Source organism: Lepus europaeus, chromosome 13 (genome assembly GCF_033115175.1).
Source record: "Lepus europaeus isolate LE1 chromosome 13, mLepTim1.pri, whole genome shotgun sequence".
Classification (NCBI taxonomy): Eukaryota; Metazoa; Chordata; class Mammalia; order Lagomorpha; family Leporidae; genus Lepus; species Lepus europaeus.
Window position 1 is genome coordinate 72,011,983 of NC_084839.1, and position 20,468 is coordinate 72,032,450.

Here is a 20,468-nt window from a genome sequence, read left to right on the forward strand (position 1 = left end):
CATACAATTTGATGATTAGCAAAGATTTTTTGCATTTGATAAAATTACATAAAATTGAGACATTTCCATCTTCTGTTTCATCACAGACATCAGGGAAAAATTTCTTAGGTGTGTGAGCATTTTTGCTAGGATTAGTAGAGTGATCTCCTTACAATAAATATTTGTATTTATTATCATTAAAAGTAAATTGAAGGAAGGTTTGGGTTTTGCCTATGATTTAAAATAAATTTAGAATTTTTAGGTATACTTGAGGGTAAAAATCTATTGTCTGTGTGTCTTAAATAGATGCACCTGCTGAGGGGGAGAAAATAATAGCTATACAGAGAAGTGTTGAGCAGACTTTCTTCCACCCTGTTAAGAACTCCAGAAGGTTACTGTGGCCTTGACTTTGTTACAAAGCAAACTCACCTTGTTGGCTGTGTATTATCTTTTGATTCCCCCTGCAGGTCTTTTTTCCCCTACTTTATTTTCGCCATATAATATTTGCTGTTGAATCTGAAAGAGAACTAAAGAAAAGATGAATTTGTAGCTCTTTGGGTTTATTTACCTGTATCTTAGTGTTGTGATACTACGATGTTTAGTCTAATATACAACTAGCTTATGCTCCTAATGGCTCAAAGAAGGATAGGGAAATATTTGATTTTTCAACAAAGTAGAAGTAGCACAGAGTGAATATAGAATACCTCCTGAGTAGTTTTCCATTGTGTATATAAGTGATATTTTCTTTTTTTAGAAACCTTTTATTTAATAAATATAAATTTATTAGGTACAGCTTTTGGAATATAGCAGTTCTTCCCATCATACCCACCCTCCCACCCTCACTCCCATCCAAACTCCTACTCCATTTCCTATCCTTCATTGATATTCATTTTTAATTATCTTTATATATAGAAGACCAACTCTATGCTAAGTAAAGATTTCAACAGTTTGTACCCACACAGGCACACCATTAATTCTTACAGTACAACTCATAAGGACAGAGGTCCTACATGGGAAACAAGTGCACAGTGACTCTTGTTGTTGATTTAACAATTGACACTTTTATTTATGATATTAGTGATAACCCAAGGCTCTTGTCATGAGCTGCCAAGGTTATAGGAGCCTTTTGAGTTCACAAACTCTGTCCATATTTAGACAGGGCCATAAGCAAAATGGAAGTTCTCTCCTCCCTTCATAGAAAGGTACCTCCTTTTTTGATGGCCCGTTCTTTCTGTTGGGATTTCACTCACAGAGATCTTTCATGTAGGTCATTTTTTGCCACAGTATCTTGGACTTTCATGCCTGAAATGCTCTCACGGGCTTTTTACCAGATCTGAATGCCTTAAGGGCTGATTCTGAGGCCAGAGTGCTGTTCATGGCATTTATCATTCTATGAGTCTGCTGTGTGGCCTGCTTCCCATGTTTGATCATTCTCTCCTTTTTGATTCTATCTATTGTTATTAGCAGACACTTGGTCTTATTTATGTGATTGCTTTGACACTTACTCCTATCTGTATGATCCATTATACACTTAAAATGATCACTTTAACTAGTAAGATGGCATTAGTACCACCAAATTTAATGGGATTTGGAGTCCCATGGCAAGTTTTTAGCTTTATCTTTAGGGGTAAGTCCGTGGGAATGTGTGCTGAACTGTACATCTCCTCCCTCTTTTATTACCAGTCTTACTTTTTACTGGGGGATTTAAACACCTATGAATAATTGTGTGTTAAGTAAAGAGTTCAACCAATGGTATTAAGTAGAAAAAGAAAATAGTAATAAGAATAAAATAATAAGCTGTTTCTTGAGAGTCAGGACAAGGGCTTTTTCTTTTTTAATCTTTTTTTAAAATTTATTTATTTGATAGATGGAGTTACAAGACACTGAGAGAGAGAGACAGAGAGAAAGGTCTTCCTTCCGTTGGTTCACCCCCCAAAATGCCCGCTATGACTGGCACGCTGTGCCGATCCAAAGCCAGGAGCCAGATGCTTCCTCCTGGTCTCCTATGCAGGTGTAGGGCCCAATCACTTGGGCCATCCTCTACTGCCTTCCTGGGCCACAGCAAAGAGTTGGACTGGAAGAGGAGCAACTGGGACTAGAATTGGCACCCATATGGGATGCCAGCGCCGCAGGCGGAGGATTAACAAGTGAGTCACGGCGCCAGCCCCTTTTTTAAAATATTTATTTATTTATTTGATAGGTAGAGTTACAGACAGTGAGAGAGAGAGAGAAAAGGGGCTTTTTCTTTATCCATTCATTTGTGGATGGGCACTTAGGTTGCTTTCATTTCTTGGCTTTTGAATCGTACTGTAGTACACATGGAAGAGCAGTCGTCTCTGCAACACACTGATTTGATATCCTTTGAATCTTCAGCTTGTAGTGGGATTGCTTGATCACATAGTAGTTCTCTTTTTAATTTTTTGAGGAACCTCCATAAATATTTTCCACAAAGGCTGTGTACAATAGTTCCGTTTTTTTTCTATTTCCTTGCAAACAGTTGCTGGTTTTTTTTTCTTCCTATTTGATAATTAGTCAATCTAACTGGGATGAGGTGATAACTCATTGAGGTTTTGATTTGCATTTCCCTGATAATTAGCTGAGTGCTTTTTCATGTACCGTTGGCTATTTGTTTTTCTTTGAGAAATGTCTGTTTAGATCTCCTGCCCATTTTGATTGGTTTATTTACAATATTAGTCATAAAAAAGGAACAAATCTTATCATTCACAATATGAATGAAACTGAAAGTCATTATGTTGTGTAATGAGCCAAATACAGAAAGGCATGTATCCCATGACCTTACTCAAACATGGAGTCTATAAAAATAGGGTCATCTCACAGAAGTTGAAGGCATGATGACTGTGGTTATCAGAGGCCAGGGAGAGAAGAGAGATGAAGGATCAGTGATGGTTGATTGATGGCTACTAAGTAACAGCTAGATAGGAGAAAGAACTTGTGGGGTTCTATTGTACAGTAAGGTGATTGTAGATAATGTTATGTTGTATTTTTTCTCTATACAAAGAGAAAAACACTAGAAGATAAAATTTTGAATGTTTTCACCATAAGAGCAGCTTAAATGTTTAATGAAATACATAATATTTACTCTGACTGGACATTATACAATGTATACAGCATTGAAACATCACATAGTACTCCATAAATAGGTACACTTTGTATATCTGTTAAAATATTTTTAACAAAGTTAAAATGCCTTTTATAGAATACTCCTCTCCCTTAAAGTTATCTTTGCAAATTCTTTGTAAGTAAGGTAATTTGAGAATATTTGTTGTTTTCTTTATAAGATGATTGAAAATAGTAATATTACCTTAGATATTTTTAAATAATATTTTCAGAACTGATTACTTGAGAGAATTTGTCTGAATTAAGAACTACCAAAATATTTCAAATATTGAAACATTGAATGTATCAGAAAATATTAAAACCCCAAATATTTTAGAAAATAAATTTTTAAAAATTATTAGAACACTTAAAAGGCAGATAAAATTATTCCATAGAATATAAAATTATTAACCTTAAAATTTCTAATAAATGTTCTTATTGACTATCTAGTTTTCTACTAAATTTCTTCCCACTAAATTTTTCTAGATAAATGATGTGATATCTAATAAATAGTAGTGAGTAATAAGAAACAAAGAGTGGGGCCGGCGCCGTGGCTCACTTGGTTAGTCCTCCGCCTGTGGTGCCAACATCCCATATGGATGCTGGGTTCTAGTCCCGGTTGCTCCTCTTCCAGTCCAGCTCTCTACCGTGGCCCAGGAAGGCAGTAGAGGATGACCCAAGTGCTTGGGCACCTGCACCCACATGGGAGACCAGGAGGAAGCACCTAGCTCCTGGCTTCGGATCAGCGCAGCACTGGCTGTAGTGACCATTTAGGGAGTGAACCAACAGAAGGAAGACCTTTCTCTCTCACTGTCTGTAACTCTACCTGTCAAAAAAAAAAAAAAAAAGAGTGATGAATTTAAGAATTTCATTTTGATTTTAATAGAAGTAATACATGACAAATTGAATATTTCAAAACATTGACCAATTTGAAATCAAAATGAAGAAATCCATATATCAGAGTAAGAATAAATTGAGTTATAAATAGAAAGATGATTGACATAGAAAAATTTATATGCAGGATTATTATTTCCTGCTTTATTTCAATAGCCTTCTAACTGGTATCTATCACTCCCTTGCCCCTCAATATTTTATTCTCAACCCTATATCTACTATGGATATTTTCAAATTTTAGTTCCTGTCACTCTTCTATTCAAAATTCTAAGTTAATTTCCATGTTTCTCAGCATAAACGTAAAGTGCTTCTAAAGTCTTGAGGTCTTCCATCCTCTGGTTCACTCTCCAGATGGCTGCAATGGCCAGAACTACGCTGATCCGAAGCCAGGAGCCAGGAGCTTTTTCTGGGTCTCCCACCTGGGTGCAGGGACCCAAGGACTTGGACCATCTTCTACTGCTTTCCCAGGCCATAGCAGAGAGCTGGATCAGAAGAGGAGCAGCCAGAACTAGAACCTGCACCCATATGGGATGCTGGAGCTTCAGGCCAGGGCTTTAACCCATTGCGCCACAGTGCCGGCCCCAGTCTAGATTTTCTTTAATTAAAAATAATCCCAAGTTTCAGCCATTGAGTAATGAGATACTAACACAGGTTAAATGGGTACACATATGGGTCTAAAAGTCTGGCCCAGTAGATCTATTCTCTGATCTAACTTCTGTTAGTCATTTGAGGATCTTGGGAAAGTCGTATAACATTACTGAGTATCACAAATTTCATCTGACAGATGATAATGATACATATTTTTATAGGTTACTGAGCCTAAAGACTTGGAATCAACTGTTTACTACAAAGGCACTTGGAAACCTCTTAGGTGAATTATACCACATTTTATTTTTCCTTCTCATTTCGAATGAACACACATTCCTTTCTAGGTGTTAACACTTTCAAGAAGAAAATGGGAAATTATTACAAAAGCGAAAGTTGGTTATAATGAGTTATTTTACACTTTAATGACTATTTTTTGGGTCCAAAATGCTATAACTTTTTTTTTTTTTTTTGACAGGCAGAGTTAGACAGTGAGAGAGAGAGAGAGAAAGGTTTTCCTTTTCCGTTGGTTCACCCTCCAAATGGCTGCTATGGCTGGCGGGTTTCACTGGTTGGAAGCCAGAAGCCAGATGCTTCCTCCTGGTCTCCCATGTGGGTGCAGGGCCCAAGCACTTGGGCCATCCTCTACTGCACTCCTGGGCCACAGCAGAGAGCTGGACTGGAAGAGGGGCAACCGGGACCGAACCAGTGCCCCAACCAGGACTAGAACCCGGGTTGCTGGCACCGCAGGCAGAGGATTAGCTAAGTAAGCCGTGGCACCAGACATAACTTTATCTTAAATCTCGTTTAATACAGCAGGGTATTTCAGTTTAACTAGTCCTTATGAAATAGGCTAGAATCCTGCAACCTTTAGCTTATACACCAGTTGTCCTCAGTTTTATATTCATAAAAGCAAAGCTCTTGATTATGTGGTAGAAGCAGACAAAATAGTTTCACCAGTTTCTGTGCAGTTATTGACTGACACTGGCATTGTCAATGGCAGGATTAATATATTTGCCTAATTAATGTAAGAGTGTTGCTTCTTTGCAGATTTTACTAATAGAAAATTTATTGATGTTACATCAAAAATTCTTGCCAAAGGCAGCCAGTGCAAAAATTTGGAGAGTTCATGAATAAAAGCAAATCTCTGACTCTATACAAACAGTAGAGTTTTGTCCCCAGAAAGCAGAGTATTCTCTCAATGTAGCACTTCTCTGCAATTAACACATTGCTTCCTGATGACACTTAGGTTTGAGTTTTGTCAACAATTCTTCTAAAACCCATCCCAAATGTGCTATTTTCTTTGTGTTATGGAGGCTCCCTGATCACATCAGTGGCACCAGCCGCTTCCTTCTTTATACCTTTTCTTTAGTCAAGACATTATCCTCGTAGGATATGCTTCAGTGTTTCAATAATATAACTATATTTGTTAATCTACGTTTTTTTCTTAAAAAAATTAATGCGATCTCTACAACCACTTTTTGTATTTCCTGAGAGAAGTGACTTCTAGACTGTTATCAATATTAATTTGCAGTAAAAGTTGTGGTAAGAATTTACAAACATCTTCTCCATTATAAAGCATGCACTCTCTGCATATGTGTAGGCGCCATAAGTAATATCTGTTTATGGTCTACAAGAGTTGCTTCATAAAGACTATCCTTAGTGTCTTCCTTTTTTTTTTTTTTTTTTTTTTTTTTTTAACAGGCAGAGTGGATAGTGAGAGAAAGACAGAGAGAAAGGTCTTCCTTTTTGCCGTTGGTTTACCCTCCAATGGCCGCTGTGGCCAGAGCATCGTGCTGATCCAAAGCCAGGAGCCAGGTGCTTCTCCTGGTCTCCCATGCAGGTGCAGGGCCCAAGGACTTGGGCCATCCTCCACCACCTTCCCAGGCCATGGCAGAGAGCTGGCCTGGAAGAGGGGCAACCAGGACAGAACCCGGTGTGCCGGTGCCGCAAGGCGGAGGATTAGCCTGTTAAGCCACAGTGCCGGCCTCCTTACTGACTTCTATAATGTTCTGCATTTATCTAGGTGGTCCTTTAAATTGAGGCAAATATGAGTTTGCCTGTTGTAACAGAGATCAAATAATAGTCACTTTTTTGAAATAAAATAAAAAGATTTATGGGGGGTGGTTTACATGCCTGTAATTAAGAAGTAAAGCTCATGGATTATTCCAACTGATTTTTTTCTCAGGACATCCAATTCTCTTATTGTTTTCCCATCACTGTGGGTGTTCTCCTTGCTCTCATGGGTGAATCTGATTCACCAGTCTCCCATTAGCAATCTACTACATGACAAGAAAGAAAATAAAACTTAAGGGCAAGCCACATCATTTTAGGATGCAGCCAAGAAGTTGCATGCATCATTTCAGTTCTTTGGCCCAAATTTGATCATAACACCACGGCAAAACACAAGGGAAACGGTAGGTATTTCTTGTATCTGAGAGTCCTTTGCCCAGCTGAAATTGGAGATTCTATTATCAAAAGGAAGTGGCGGGGGTGGGGCTGGGGTGAGGTGTGAAGTGAATATTGGGGGTCAGTTAGCAGTCTCTGAAACATCTTTTTGACTATAAATCTTTTTTCATTTCAAGGACCTCTATTTAACAATACTTGAAAAGACAAATTCACTAAGTAGTTTTATATAGGTCAGAAGTTGATGATTTGAAAATGAAGTAACACCATATAATCAACAAAATAAAGCATATAAAAACAACCCTGGTAAAACTTTGAAACCATTTACTGTTAACTCATGTTTCTAACTAGTGTGTAGTCCAAATTTTAATGATCAATTTCTGCCCACAAACTTACCATTTAGACAAGAAAGGTAAGAGAAATACTCTGTTCTCCTTCTCATTCCTCATTCAGTTGGTGGGTTTTGTTGGCTCTCTTTGCATTTCTGTGTTGCAGGGAGACAGCCACTTCCTTACTCCACCATGGTTCATGAGTTAATAACTCAACTCAGAATTTTTACATCCTTACACAAAGGTTGATGTAGAATTGAAAATCATTTCACTCATTCTGTCATTATCACTGAAACCCACGTGTTGGAATGTGGAATATTAATCAACTGCATCGTTCTATTTACCATTATTTTTATTCCCAATAGCTAACAAAGATAATGAATACAAATTTACAGATGCTGAGAAATACAGTAACTCTCTGTGTAATGCACTGGTTGTTACAGAGCAATGCTTTCTTCTCTCTGTGCTGTTTCAGACAAATACATTTCTGGAAAATTTGAAGGTTTAAAACAAATTCAGTCTTGGGAGATATATTCCTGCTACTCTGAGGTCCTTTCATCTGAAATTTCTTGTGTCTAAGTAGCAAAATGTGGAAAATATTTAATTTGCTGCTTAATGACTTATGATGGCTAATGTGTTATATTGTGAAGTAACTTATGGCGGAAGGGAAATGATTTTAGAGAAAAATCAACCTTATCCTATATATATAGAGAGAAAGATGGTCACACACACATACATTATACACTACAGCATTACTGTGATATAAATGAAAGAAAGAATAAAGGCATAACATATTTATAAACTTAAAGGAGAAATAAAATGTATTCATATTTTGTAAATTTCTGGGGAGTTTTTTTGAGAAAATTGGAAGGTGAGGTATGTAGTTTGAGAGTTACTTCATTGCAAAGCATGGTTTAATAAGATATATACACAAGGACTCCACCTGGGGAAGTTTTCTGTAATCCTTTTTCAACATTTTGGACATTCAATTAGATAATTCAGATCATTCTTTAGATCACTCTTGAAAAATGCAACTTGAGAAGCAACCTAAGAAGTAGGTAGTATAGCTGGTCACATTTTCAAAACTCCCAAGGAGGATTATGAATTATATGCAGTAGAAACAATGGCAAGAACATTGGGTGAACTTGTACCAGAGCAATAGGGAATCTGTAGAAATACTGCGTGGTGTAGCAAAGATAGTATCTAATTCTTCATGTGGCCTCTGTGCCCAGGTGATTAGCAGTATATGAGATGTAGAAATGTGCTCATTTGAAACGTTACTTGATTTATATCTCATCTTGCCATTGTGTCTCATGGCACCTCCAAAGCCAGCATCTTCTGACTTAGTAGGTTATAATGTCTCAGAACAGCATTCACACATTTAATCCATTTTCTATTTACTACAGCCACTGATTATCTTATCCAGATTTAGAAAAACAGCTGTGATACTTCTCTTGACAAACAAGATTAAAATCCGCAGAGATCTTTATAATTCCCTCTTGTACCCTTAAAATGGCTTATTTGGCACGTCAACTGAAACTCTGTGCCATTTGTTGAACCTTGGAGTACTATTTCATTGTTCCAATTATTTTTAGATGAGACTCTTCTCACACTTCCTATAGATTACATACTTCCGTGTTTCATATTTGTCACAGCACATTTCTTTATAAAGTTGATAAACAATTTTGAACTCTAAATTATGCCCTACATGTCACAGCGCTGCAGCTGCAAGCTGCAGCATTTAAACAAGAGCTGAGAGTCTACATCGAACAAACAAGGTCATCATCACGTAACTGCTAAGATTAGGCTCACTTGTGTCACTTGCTGATTGCCATACATGTTGGGTGGAAGGGAAAATCCAATAAATCATTTTTAGAGAGCTTCATAGTGCAGTATTGTGGCTGCTGTTAATATTTTGGTCCCTGTTACTTTCTTCAGGAAATGAATGCAGATTTACTCATTCATTCTATATACTTTAAGCACTTACTATTCATTTGCTAGGCATTGTTCTTTTTTTTTTTTTTAAAAGATTTATTTATTTATTTGAAAGAGTTACAGAGAGGCAGAGGCAGTGAGAGAGAGAGATCTCCATCCACTGGTTCACTCCCCAAATGGCCACAATGTGCAGAACTGTGCTGGTCTGAAGCCAGAGGCTTTCTCTGGGTCTCCCACGTGGGTGCAGGGGCCCAAGGACTTGATCCATCTTCTTCTGCTTTCCTAGGCAATAGCAGAGAGCTGGATCAGAAATGGAGCAGCCAGGTCTCGAACTGGCGCCCGTATCGGATGTTGGCACTGCAGGCGGCGGCTTTACCCGCTACTCAACAGTTCCGGCCCCATGGGCATTGTTCTATGTATCAGGGATACATGTGAATAAACCATAATCTCTACTTGCAGAAACTTTTTTTTACAGTCCATACAGGGAAGCAGACATGTAGTACTTACATGTTCGCATGAATAACATCACTTTTATGCATAATAAGCCTTATAAAGGGAAGGAAATATATATTCATTCTTGGATACTGTTGGTCCTTCATAATCTCAAAAATCTGCCAAGGATTGCACCAAAGAAATTTCAGTTGTATGCTTTTTGTATTATCCACTAAGAGATTAGGAAATACAAAAGAACACAATATTTATACAGATACAAATAAAAATATCCTGGACACTTTTACCCTTAGAATTCCCTCACCTTTTCCACTGTAGGTCATTTAATGGAATCTTTCTGAGTTGTAGCATTCAATGAGGAGCTAGTAAAAGAGCACCCTTTATTTCAGGGGCTTAGTAATTTAGTCCTATGCACAGCATATTAAGAGCCTCACTTTTATCCTCCAAAAAGAATATGATTAGAAGAGCTTTGATTTATATAATAAAGCAAATAATAAATAATAAATCAGATTTCATTAAAACTGACACATATAATGTGTCACAGATGATGAACTTAGTGACACCTAAGTCAAACAGTATTTGACCCAGCATATTTTCGTTTAGATAGTCTTCTGGTGTTTATTGGAATTTTTTCAAGTTTAAATGAGAAATATCATTTAATTATTCTTTCACTCCTAACTTTTCATTAGGTCTTTTCTTAACATGAATAATATATGACTTAGTTCCCCATGAAAACTTCTAAGCAAGTACTTTATAAAATAACAAACTACCTTTTGTTGAATATGGTGAGGTAATAGGATACCATTTGTTAGACTTCCAGTGGGAAGATCTAATAGATCTCCAGTGACAAACACTGTGCACAGGAGGCTTGTTTTTGGCCAGCACAGCTAGGGGAATAGAGCTCTGACTATGACTAAGCAGATGTTGTCTTACGTATGGAAGGTGACATAAAGGAGAATGGGTAACTCCAATAAAGCCTTGTCTTCACTAAGAGAAGCCATTTGCTGCTGCTGGTCACTCAGCCCAAATTACATAAAATGATATTTAAACCACAAGAGTCAAGGACAATTTCTACTTAAGTGAGATAAAGCACCTACTCTAAATCTCTGCTAGCCAGTGAATTGCTCTTTTGAAAATACACATGAATAGGTATGTTAGAATAGGTATGTTAGAATGTAAGGTAATTGTGCTAATATTTCAAATAAATAATGTAGTATTCTGCTTGTTGAAAATGTTTAAAGTTGTGACACATAGAACCTCATGCATCACTTATTCATTTTATCATGCTTATGTACAAGTTTCATGTTCACCTTTAATTTCAAATGCAATATATTAAAATAATTCAATCCCTATTTCAAGACCTTCCATGTTGTTTTTTTTTTTTTTCCGATTCTTTTTTTTCTTTTTTTTTTTTTCTGATACTTTCAAAAGTGGTGGAGTTGTCAAGGAAGAAAGATAAGTAAAGGATTCTTTGATTTCATTGTCTTCCCTGGATCATATAATCACTATCATATTAACTATCAAGGAAGAGTTCTTCAGATTTGTCTGTGGAAAGGATTATTCAGAAGGAGGGAAAGGAGAGACTCATCTCCATGGACCTCAATGCAGCTGATGACCTGGTCCTGTGGATTCCACCACCCCTGTGTTTCTTGACTCCACCACTGTTCTGAACTTCTTTCAGGCTTCAGTAATTAGAATGTTTATCAGTGTAAATAAATTCACCTTTTTCAAATTTCCTTTTTCTCCTCTCTGTTATCCCCACTACCCTCAAATTCTTCAAACTTTTTTTTTTTTTTGCTAGCTTCCCATTGGTTATCAATTTTAGGAAAACTTCATCAAAGTACTCAGATATGGGGAAATGATTTGACAAGATTCAATAATCTTTCCTGATAACAAAAACAAACAAACAAAAAACTTTACAGAATGCATGAGCAAATCCTATTGTAACTAAACCCTATAGATATGAGAATAGAGATAGATGGCTTCTCAGGTATTGGATTATTTCCCAATTTTGACTTGTTGCTTCTCTTTCCAGTCCCTGAAAAATATGCATACACTGCTAATTTCACTTTTTAAAAATCTCAACCATCATCATTTTGTATCTTTTAATTGTCTTTAGACAAATAGATTTTGGCTTTCTTCCAATGAAGCTGTATACTTCCTGAGAATGGATTATGTGTCTCAGTTTGGTTTTACCAGGCTGTACCTAGTACTTACTCAGTAAATATTTGTAGTGTTTACTAGTTTTATTGGGAAGATAGTCTCATTATTATAATATGAAAGGATAGGACATTTTTGTTAAGGGTAAAATCAATCTGTTTCCAGATTATAGGCTAAGGAAAAGGAAAAGTACTTAATGTAAAACACATATCATGTGGCCAGGATGCTGCAGATAGTAGAGGTAGAAGTATATGAATACGTATCACATATTCACTCAAAGGAAAGTACTTTTTTTGTTTAATTCCATACTTCTTTCTTAGGCACAAGCTTGAGGGAGGCAGAAAGTAGTGCTTGTAGCTCTCTGTCTCCACCTGGCAAAGTACAAGACACATTGGCTTTGCTTTGGACATTGCTGTTGAATGAATGGATTATTCATCCAAATGTAACTGTGATACTTCCTTATTAAAATACAATTTTCATTGATACATGCATGTAAGAGATATAGATAATTCAGTTTCATAAGAAAAAAGCACAATATAGGAATAAAATATGCAATCAAATGCTCATCAAATCATTGTTTTGCTTTTTTCCCTGATAGCAAAATGTTTAAGGTTACTATGCTAGTAACCAGACAGGGAAATTCCTAGGCAGGCAAGAAATATGTCTATGGCCAGAATCAATTACTCAGAGATTTTTAGTAATTTCACACTTATAATTATGTGTCATCAGCTTTTAATGTAGTGAATTACTAGGACTTTGATGTCAACTTATATTTACCTAACAAAGAGTTTTATAGGAACTGGCCATGAGGCCCTGAGGCTAACTACATAGAAGTCAGATGTCAGATAAAATCTAGAAGCCATGTACAAGTCCTATGTGCTTGTACAGGCAAGGAGACATGCTGAAAGGGTTAAGCAAAAACAGATTATGTAGATTTGGGCTAACTAGATGGTCCTTTGGGGAAAAAAAATTCAGTAACATGGCAGTAGGCATGAAGGTGGGGGTTGGAAGGCAGAAGAAACAGCTTTAAACAGCAGAGTAGAGTCAACTCAGTCATCTCAGCGATCAGGATAAAAATGCAAGAAAAGTTGTAAAATTTATAACAAAATTTTTTATTAATCTTCCCCATAGTGCCTTGTAATCTGAGTGCCCAGAGCACCACAGCAGAGGGGAACAGTAGGAAAGTAGCCAAGTTGTCTGCATAAGGGCAGAATTTCAAAAGCCATTATGACTTCTAGGGTTTTAAATTTTAAAAGTAGATATTGAAGTCATTAATTTCCCATCTCCATATCAAGATTTCGATAAATTTTGATAGATCTACCTCATCATCCTCTTGCATCTCCATTATTGGATTTCAATTGTAGTGGTTTCCTGATGGGAGGTTGCTTACAATTTCCCTTAAAGTTGAAACTAACTCTTTGATTTTCACCACGAAGTCTTGAACAAAAAATACAATTAGCGTTTTAGTAGCAGATACCTCTGAGCACAAATCTAGCCTGACTCTCAGCTGGTGGCCAGTGTGCACTTGGCTGAGATGATGGAGACAGATTGCATATGACTGCACATTCACTCTAGGTAGGGAAGCGGGTATCTATCCAAAGGGCAGGCTGACTGCAGGGACCCCCAAACACATCCACATGTGTGGAACTAACCAAACAACCTCTCCAAAAACACCTGTGTCCTCTCTTCTTTAGCTCATGCTAAGGTGGTTATATTTTTTTTTCTTTAAAGCCACAGAAAAAAAAGGAAACAGATAATGATGTCTGGTATTTTTCTTTTTGGAAATAGCATGTACTTTGAATTCTGCATTAGAGACTACCAACTATTTATATCAAGATATCCCAAGGCCAGTGGATAATAAAAGCCAATTGCCGGAATGCACTGAAGGCAAAGTGTAGTAAATGATGAGCAAAGACTATGCATCTCTCATCAGGCCATGTTCTGCATGTGTAGAGATAAGCTAATTGATCTGTAGATTTATATTTTTATGTGAGAAAGTATTTAAAAGTTAATTATACAAGACATGCATTAAGATTTCACCATATCATTGTTTCTATATTTGCTCTATAAGGATACACAGTGATTTATTTTATGCATTAATTTTCATTGATAAAAAAAGAAAAAAGTCTAATAAAGCAACATCAGTCATATAAGAGAAACAAAAATCACATTATATCAGTAACGGCTGCAACATAGATAATGGAAAATTTTTTGAGTAACTTAGCTGAAAACTCCTTTGAAGGAAAGACAAGCTTAGTTTTGGTTTGCAAAACTGTCTTTACAAGGACTCATGTTTTTAGAATATGCACATCTCTGTTGTGGTGAATGGTTCAATTAATTGACCTTCATCTCTTGTAATAAAAAAAGTGATCTCCATGAGTAGATGTCCTCCCATCTCATCACTCACATATCAAACAGTAGACATTGCTTTGCGACTTGATAGGATACAGCTGATGCTGTTGAAATATGCATGTGGAGAGTTTTGATTTCTTTGGATACAGTTCTTTTGCTGGGGTATATTTCATTTCTTGTAGGAAATTCTATCACACATGACTCAACTTTTGCTATCATAATAATTTCTGATGTGTAAGCTCCTTTGTTCCTCATCACATAATTTTTTTCAGAAGTTGTTGAATATACTCATCAATAGGAGAAGGAAGGTTGAAGTATAATGGGATTATATATGACCTTATTTACCCCAGTTATCAGTAAAGTGCAAGTACATAATGTTCTTTACCTTATAAAGTCAGATGTTATACTTGAATGCATCTGTCCTAAGCTATTGAGTTACTCTGGATTGTCACTTGTTTATCAATATGTGAAAATGAATACAATATATTTAAATTGCAACTATAAACATTCAATACTTACAATATTTTTTTTGATGTTTAGAGTTGAAAAATAAGTCAACCTACAATGAATCTTTGAATCTTAGTCAAGAACTATGCAGAGTCTAGGCTCTTACCCTATTTACAGTCTAACTTGTTTCATGGATTCTGGCAAAAGTCATGGATGAACAGACAGAAACCTTAAGATTCCTGGATCAGAGACAAAGAACTTTATTGTTCATGACACTGCAAACAGTAAGTGATCTATGTTTGCATCAGTTTTTGTGTCTCATTGCAATTCAGAGTGATCTGAGTGAAATTATGCAGTAGGTGAACACCACAGCGAAGAATCTCAGATTCTTAGGAAATCCTAATATTTTTAATGGGTTGCAAGAAAACTTGCCAAAGCTTTTCCTTAAAAGGAGATTGTATCTTTAATATCGTGGTAGGGAAGCAAATCTGCTTTCTACCTGCAAGGAGACGCTGACTTTGTATTTCAAGGTTATTTGCTATACAGATGTCCTTGTAAAGATATTCTGGAACAAAAGCTGATGTGTAAGGTATTCAGAAATTTGAGATATTCATGGCAATGATCTTCTAACCATCTTTGCTGCCAGAAAGTTTTTGTTCTAAGGACTCTAGAAGATACATATGTGACTTTGTAACATAAATGATAATTTACACCATAATAGTTAAAATGTTTTTTCTAAAAAAGGTGTAAATGTGACAAAATACCAAAAAAGAAGAAAGAAGTCATCCATATTGAGTTTGATGATTAAGACACTGCTTGGCTTGTCTTCATTCCATATGCTAGTGCTGGGTTCAAGTCCTGGTTCTGCTCCTGATTCCAGAAATGCACAGCTTGGGAAGTAGCGGGTGATGACTCATGTAGTAGTATTCTGACCACCCACGTGGGAGACCCTGATTGTGTTGTTGGACCCTGGCTGTTGCAAGCTTTTGGGGAGTGGACCAGTGGATGGGAGATTTAACTATGTTTCTCTGTCTCTCTGTCTTTAAGTAAAATATTTTTTTTTAAAAGAACTAAAGCTGGGAAGTTTCACAAGAATATGCTCCCTCCCACACACAAACTCAAACTGAGCATGCATCTGCATTATGAATATAAAATCTATGATTAGTTTTATGAAGTAGATGGGAGTTAGAAATGTTCAGGGAGGTTAGAGAAGGGATCAAGAGAACAAGAAAGGGATTATAGGCTTGAGATCTGGCCACAGTCATAGCTGCTTCAGGACTGAAGTAACAAAGGTAGAATTAGGCAAATCTGTAAGAATTCTCCCCACCATACAGATTTCAGCTTTGCTCTTGCATCCTGTCGACTAGATAGGATGTCACTCTTCCAATTACAAACATTGGATTGGTGACATTTTCTATGCTACTTCAGTGGCAGCCAGAATGGACAAGAAAAGAAAGGTGTATGTGTGTATGTGTATATGTGATTTAACAACTAAAATTGACTGAATATTGGCTGAATGTCTACTATGTACTGAGCTATGATTTAAATAACTTTACATGTAGTATTTGTTATCTATGAAGTCATTATTATTGTTATTATCCTCCTTTTACAGATAAGGGAAATTAGGTAAATAATATTTAGGATATATAGTTTCAGGCTTACATTCTGAGAACTAAAATACTTGTTTTACAATACCAGAAAAAGACTAGGGACTTTTGCATTAGCTGACAATTGAGTATAGTAGTATAAATGGGTCATATAAGGCACAATAGTCCAGAGAATAGTTATATGATCTGAGAAACAGTGATCACTGAAGGCTGATACAATAGGTAGGATGTAATGCAAGTCTTGAAAATTATGGAAGACAGACCCAAACAAAGGCACAAAGGCAGCAAAGTTCATGGCTTGTGTATAGAGGACAGTGACCAGAGTAATGTCATTGCACTAAAGGACTCACTTATTCATTTAACTTTTATGTTGTTGGACACCTGTTTTCTGCCTACCACTAGAGAATAATGAAAATAGTGCTGCGTGTGGTGGTTGGAGTCAGATAAAGAAAACCTCCTAGATGCACAGCATAACCTGTCCTGAATTCCATTTGTTTAGTAATTTTATGAATTAGAGCTTTGGAAGCTACTTCTATCTTTCACTTCTGGCTTTTGTAATTCTAGTAGTTTACCATAAATAATAAAGGTTCTATAAATGCTTGACTTAAAAATATAGTAATCTTTTTTCTCCTCAAAACTATAGATCATATTTTGTGTCCTACCACTTTCCTTGAGACTGTTGTTTCTAAAGGAGTGTCTTTTCAGATATTCAAACTTTCAGAGAGGGATACTAGGTCCTTTGATCCTAAATTTTAACTTCAAAAGACCTGAAATTATTACATATTTATGATATGCTCACAATAAACATTAACTTTATGTTTCTGTTTCCTATTTTCTTGGAGCTACAGCCCTTAGGGCAGCCATGGGGGAGCTGAGTTCCTTGACCAATAGTTTCTAAGGTATATTTTGGTGACTCTCTTGAGACAGGGAAAAGCCAACTTGACCTTTTAACCGATCCGCCTTGAGCTTGTCAGACAAGACTATTGTGGTATTTGCTCAAGATCCTCTGGAGGCCAGGAGCAACATAATAAAATCCCAACCTCTCCTCAAGTGTTGGGTCCTTCCTTACCCAAGTTATCAAATGCATACACACTGTGGTAGTGAATTGGATCAGGATTGGAGCAGAAGAGAATTGAACTGGTGCCCATATGGAATGCTGGTTTAGCTTTACACACTATGCCATAATGCTGACTCCTGGGTTTTCTTTTTGAGGTCAATTTAGGCTCAATATTAATACCTCTCTCCATATCCAAGAAGGAAAATATGTTGAAAACTATTACTTTTGAAATTTTTATATAAATGACCTCTCATTTTAAAATTAATTACATTAAGCATCTAAGGGTAGTATAAATTACGTATAAGTAAAATAGTGAATTTTTGTGGGTTTTCAATTCATGCTGGAAGTCTTACTTCAGGAAGTTTATAAATGTCTACCCACAGGGACAGGCATTATGGCACAGTGGATTAACATGCCAGTTTAGACATCCACATCACATATTAAAGTGCCAGTTGTTCTGCTTGCAATCCAACTTCCTGCTGTTACGTCCACTTCCTGCTAATACTTCCACTTCTGTGAAGGCAGTGGGTGAAGACCCATATGCATCAGTCCCTGCCACCCACATCGGGGGAGGCCTGGGTAGAGTTCCAGGCTCCTCATTTGGCCCTGGCTGTTCTGAACAGTTGAAAGTGAACCAGCAGGTGGCAAATCTCTCAGTCTCTCTTAGCCTCTCCCTCTCCCTTTCCCTCTGCCTCCCCCCTCTCTCCCTCCCCCCTCCTCCTCTCCCTCTCCCACTCTCACTCTCACTCCCCCTCTCCCACTCTCACTCTCACTTTCCCTCTCACTCTCACTCCCACTCCCACACTCACTCCCACTCCCACTCTCACTCTCCCACTCTCACTCTCACTTTCACTCTCTCACTCTCACTCTCGCTCGGTTTCTGTCTCTGTCTCTCATGCCTCTCATGCTCTGCCTTTCAAATAACTTAATCTTTAAAAATTGTTTGGTTGTAAAGGGACAAATTGATAACCACTTGAGAAGCTTTGGAAGTAAGCTGATTATGTCACTTGGCGGTATCAATAAACAAAAGCAGGGTGGACCCAGGAGACAGTGTTGCTGAAGTGTCACTTGTTGTAAGGGTTAGCAGGAGGTACAGGAGGTATGAGGAAGGTAAGACATTTTGTATTTAAAATGTTTATATCCCAAACAGAATCATGGTGAGTGCTAGAGTTTTAATGGAGAAAGAAGACCCTGACAACATCAACTGCTTGCACCTGGGTTTGCATGCCATTATGTTAAGACACAAGAGCTAAATGTGTTATTGTACTTGATTGTTCTACAGAAACATTGGTAGCGAATGTACAAAGAATCTTCCAAACCATCATGGAAAATACATGTTATGAGAAAAGTGTATGCATGGCTTTCAAAAAATGTGCAAAATAAGATAATCCTTTCATTTTTCCTCAAACCCTTTGAAATATTCTCTTAAAATATTCTTTTTCATCTGAGATTGGATTTAGGTACAGGATAGTCTAGGGGGCAGAGGAATCACATATGTTGATATGGGAATAAAATAATTATAATTAAACATCTGCATTTTGTGCTAACTTGACATCATCTGCCCTACAACACCCCATTGGAGATAGAGAAAATTGACTAACTGTACATATTTGTAAACATTCTAATACCTAATCTTTGAATGCAGTTAACTGTATATTAACTGAAAATGTTTCAATATATTTCAAGTTTAAATGATCCAATATAATAGTGCCAATTTTTATTTTAATACTTTGACAAAACAATCAGATTCTTGGACCTATTGAACAGAAGCACATTTTCAGTTAAATAGCTGTAGCTATAAAATGCTAATTTTGTTCATATGCATGGGTTATTCCAGAAAGATATACATGACTTTACAGTTGTAGGAACTGAATCTAAAATGAGAAGATAGTTAAAATTATTACCATAAAATTGAGTTAGAGATCCACATACAGGTACAAAAAGCAAATCCTAAAAGCATAGTGCAAATTTGGCAAAATTATATGGTTAAATATTTTTGTGTGTACTAGAATAAAGGCCCCATAAAAGTGTGGCCTCTCATGTGTGTTTATTTTTTGAACTCACTTTCTTGTATGGAGTCTGAAATAATAAAAATTATGCCAAGTAAATCAGTGGTGTACTTGTTTATGTCATTTATGAATGTTTATATCTTAGGTAGCTGTGTATGTGTTTATGTATCTAAATGTGCAGGTCTGTAAGTATTTACATAGGCATATACATGTGTCTTCAAACCTACAGATGAACACCTTAAAAATGTTTATCACTGGATGTGGAACTAGGAGTGATTTTAATTCTGTAATATACTTCTCTCAAATAAGCAAATGTTCTATAATAAGCAATTATTAACATAAATTGTATTAAAGTAGCAATGCTATTAACAACATAGACATTAAGAAAATCATATGTATAATCAAAAATGAAGAAGTCACGTTTTCTTCAATATGTATCAAATGATTTAATCTTTTGGAAAAATATCTACAATTAAAATTCATTGGAATTCTTTTCCATGTAATGTGGAAACTACATGGACCATTATGTAGTTTAATAGCCATTTTATAATTTCTCCAAGGTCTTCCAGGGGAGATTAATTTATGAATAGCTGCTTAAAGACTATTTCTTTGACCATTTTCCTATGTCTGGTGTCATTTGAGAGCTAGTCAGCTTCAGATTGGCAATAAGATCTTAATTTTTTATTGAGTCAATCAATGATCTTGTGACCTCTAGATGCCCTTATAAACTAGAAAAAGAATGAACTGAAAAAGTCATATTTCAAAATAATTCCTATTACCAATTTAGAGGAAAATGAAAATGCATGAGGAATCAATCTAAGGTCTCTGCTTCCAACCTTCCTAATAATAACTAAAATTGTTTTGTGCTTCTATTTCGTCAGGTATTATTATGAAGGCAATTTCATGCAAAAACTCATTTAAATCTCACAAATCCCAAAGAAATATGAATTATCTTACAAATGAGGAAAGTGAGGTACAGAGGGATGTGTTACCTAGTTAGTAAGTTTTCCAAACCAGGCAGTCTGACTCCAACCTCAGTGATGAATTGCATGCTAACTCTCCACTATGGGAGCTTGGCCATCGTCTAGTAGAGTGTGAAGATTGTCTAAAGAAACAAGATATCAGGATTATAGTTTTCCGC